This window comes from Canis lupus, chromosome 11, assembly GCF_048164855.1.
Source record: "Canis lupus baileyi chromosome 11, mCanLup2.hap1, whole genome shotgun sequence".
Classification (NCBI taxonomy): domain Eukaryota; kingdom Metazoa; phylum Chordata; class Mammalia; order Carnivora; family Canidae; genus Canis; species Canis lupus.
Window position 1 is genome coordinate 19,140,371 of NC_132848.1, and position 3,734 is coordinate 19,144,104.

At 50.9% G+C, this 3,734-nt stretch overlaps 1 long non-coding RNA gene across 3 annotated transcripts in view; it reads right to left on the reverse strand.

The window, feature by feature from the left end:
• LOC140642583 (uncharacterized) overlaps positions 1-3,734 on the reverse strand; it is a 45,446-nt gene that overhangs the window by 9,878 nt on the left and 31,834 nt on the right. For all 3 annotated transcript variants that reach the window (XR_012039024.1, XR_012039025.1, XR_012039023.1), the window contains one exon: positions 3,449-3,616. This is a non-coding gene — a long non-coding RNA (uncharacterized lncRNA). The remainder of the gene's footprint in view (positions 1-3,448; positions 3,617-3,734) is intronic.

Sequence of the window (3,734 nt, forward strand, 5' to 3'; positions counted from 1 at the left end):
TTTAGGCCTCAGTGTTAGGGTTAGTGTTAGGCCTCACAGTTAGCGTTTAGATTTAGGCCTCTCAGGGTTAGGCTTAGTGGTTAGGCCTCAGGGTTAGGGGTTAGGGTTAGTGTTAGGGTTAGGCCTCAGGGTTAGGGGTTAGGGTTAGGCCTCAGAGTTAGGCCTACGGTTAGGCCTCAGTGTTAGGTTTAGGCATCAGGGTTAGGCCTCAGGGTTAGGGTTAGGCATCAGGGTTAGGCCTCTGTGTTAGGGTTAGGGTTTAGGCCTCAGTGTTAGGGTTAGGATTAAGACTCAGGGTTAGGGTTGGGGGTTAGGGCTCAGGCTTAGGGTTAAGGTTAGGCTTCAGGATTAGGGTTAGGGTTAGGCTTCAGGGTTAGGGTTAGGGTTAGGGGTTAGGGTGAGGGTTAGAGTTAGGCTTCAGGGTTAGGGTTAGGGTATGGGGTTAGGGTTAGGGTTAGGCCTCAGGGTTAGGGTTAGAGGTTTGGCTGAGGGGTAACAGTTAGGGGTTAGGCCTTGTGTTAGGGTTAGGGTGAGGGTTTAGGGTTAGGGTTGGGGTTAGGCCTGGGGTCGGTGTTAGGGTTAAAGTTTAGGTTTATGCATCAGGGTTAGGCCTCAGAGTTAGGCCTCAGGGTTAGGGTTAGGGTTAAGCCTCAGGGATAGGGGCTACGGTTAGGGTTAGGGTTAGGGCTCAGTGTTAGGGGTTAGGCCTCAGGGTTAGAGTTACGTTTAGGCCTCAGGGTTTGGCCTCAGGGTTAGTGGTTAGGCCTCAGCGTTAGGCCTTACGGTTAGGTTTAGGCCTCAGGGTTAGGGTTAGGTTTAGGCTTCAGGGTTAGGGTTTAGGTTTAGGCCTCAGGGTTAGGCCTAGGGGTTAGGACTCAGTGTTAGGGGTTAGGGATAGGGTTAGTGTTAAGCCTCAGGGATATGGGTTAGGGTTAGGCCTCAGGGTTAGGCCTCAGGGTTAGGGTTAGGGTTAGGTTTAGGGTCAGGGTCAGGGTTAGGATCAGGGTCAGGGTTAGGGTTAGGGTTAGAGTTAGGTTTCAGGGTTAGGGTTAGGGTAAAGAGGTAGGGATAGGTTTAGGGTTAGGCCTCAGGGTAGGGTTAGGGTTAGGCCTTAGGGTTAGGGGTTAGTGTTAGGCCTCATGGTTAGGTTTTATGTTTAGGCCTCCGGGTTGGGCCTAGGGGTTAGGCCTCAGGATTAGAGGTTAGTGTTAGTGTTAGGGTTAGACCTCAGGGTTAGGGGCTAGGGTTAGGCCTCAGGGTTAGGGGTTTGGGTTAGGCCGAAGTTTTAGGGTTATTGGGTAGGCCGAGGGATTAGGATTAGGGGTTAGGCCTTGGGGTCAGGGTTAGGATTAAGATAAGGGGTTAGGGTTAGTTTTAGGGTTAGGGTTAGGTTTAGGCCTCAGGGTTAGGGGTTAGGGTTAGGCCTCATGGTTAGTGTTAAGGGTTAGGCTGAGGGGTTAGTGTTATGGGTTAGGCCTAGGGGTTAGGGTTAGGATTATGGTTTAGGGTTAGGTTTAGTGTTAGGCCTGGAGTCAGTGTTAGGGTTAGGCCTAAGAGATAGGGTTTAGGTTTAAGCCTCTGGGTGAGGCCTCAGGTTTAGACCTCAGGGTTAGGGTTAGGGTTAGGTCTCAGGGTTAGAGCACTGGTTAGGCCTCAGGGTTAGCCCTCAGGTTTAGGCCTCAGAGTTAGGTTTAGGACTCAGGGTTAGGGTAAGCATTAGGCATCAGGGTTAGGGTTTAGGTTTATGCCTCAGGGATTGGCCTAGGTGTTAGGCCTCAGGGTTAGGGGTTAGGGTTAGGGTTAAGCCTCAGTGTAAGGGGTTAGGCCTCAGGGTTAGAATTAGTGTTAAGCTTCAGGGTTTGGCCTCAGGGTTAGTGGTTAGGCCTCAGGGATAGGATTAGTGTTAGGCCTCAGTGTTAGGGTTTAGGGTCAGAGTTAGGCCTCAGGTATAGGTTTTGAGTTAGGGTTAGGATCAGGGTTAGGCCTCAGTGTTAGGCTGCAGGGATAGGGTCAGGGTTAGGCCACAGGTTTAGGGGTCAGGATTAGGGTCAGGGTCAGGGTTAGGCCTCATCCTAGATTTCCTGTGTGGATATCTACAAAATAGACAGAGCCAGCTACTTGGGTCAGGAGGCATCAGAGGGCTTCCACCCAAACTGGGCTTCCAGGTTATGGCAGATCAAGCAACTTAAACAGTCTGTGGGGACACACAAGGTGCTCCTTGCAGCACGACAGACGTGGCAAGAGAATGGCATCATGTCAAGTGCCAAGGGCCTTGAATGGCTGAATCACTGTGGCAGACGGCCCCATTGATGGAGTACTACGAGGTCCTCTAAGGACACAGCTCATGACGCTCATGACCCGTTGGGCCTACAATGATCTGATGTGTTCTGGCACATGACACCTTGGAGATAAACATAGAGAATAGTTTCATCCCACCCTTCCTTTTGTCTTAAAACACCCTCTTTAGTGTGATCTTTTGTGAGGCCTGCAGACTTTGTGCAACGACAGTGGAGCTGTGTTCTACACAGGATACCTGGGGCCGTGGGTGAAATAAGAAAAATGGTAGTGAAACGCAAAGACACAAATTGCTCTGAGTGAAAAAAACAAAACACCCCCCACTCCTCAAAAGCATGCAATCTATTCTGCACCATTCCAACCTAGGGGGGAACAGTGTCTTATCACCTCAGACGTAGCCGGAGGTTAGGGGTGGAAGTTCAGGTCTCTGCGTTTGGGCCTTTGCGGCACTCGTGTGGAAACACTACGGGAGGGCCCCAGGTTTCTCTCCATGTTTGTGTGGGGGCCATCTCTCTGTAGAGAACCCTCTTCCCATTTGCACCTCAGAAGAGCACTGCTCCTTGTTTGCCTGGTGCACCAATCATTGTATAGGGAGTTAGAAGAGTTGAAGCCACAGAACATCTCCTCCAAATTCTCCTGGGTGCAGCTCTGCAAATACAGTGCCCCAAATGTACAGGGCCAAGAGACATTAGGGTACTCCCTCCACAACACAAGAAGGAGACATCCCCTTTAGAAATCGTGTTCTCGGCTTCACATCACAGGGGCAGCTGAAGGGACATCTGGCAAGGAGAAGCCAGATGAAAGAGACTCTTGCGCTCGTGACTTACATACTTGAAGTTGAGCTTGGCCCTCACACTCACCTTCTCATCTTGCCTTCTATGACCTGGCGTCTGAACACCAAAGATGTGTCAGGCTTCCAAACTATGGCAGCTGGTTTCTGCCCAGGAAGGGCATGTTCCTCTCCTCTGTCCCCTCTACACACACACACACACAAACACACACACACACACACACAGTCTCACACTAACACACCCTCTTACACATACACAAACGGACACACACTCAATGAGGGTTAAAGAGGTGCGAGCCCGCTCAGCTGAGATTACAGCATGGCCTGCTCTCCATTGGTCTCCCCCAAGGTGCCTTGTGGTACCTGTTGAAGTCTCCCGCACATAACCAGAACCTTCGGAAAGAGGGCCATACTGACGTCCATAGAGGCATGAACATCTCTCTTTCTGGACTCTCCTAAGCCCAGAGCCACTGAAAGTAGGGCAACAGCAACAGAAGATCTTGTTCTCCTGACCGGCTCCAGTTACGTGAGCTGGAAAGAGGGACATTGTTCAATGCAGCTTCCTAGTTACCAGAGTTCTAAATCCTTTACACACTTGTCCCCAAGGAAGTGACATCACTTTTTCAAGATTCCAGCCCTTGGGCCCCTC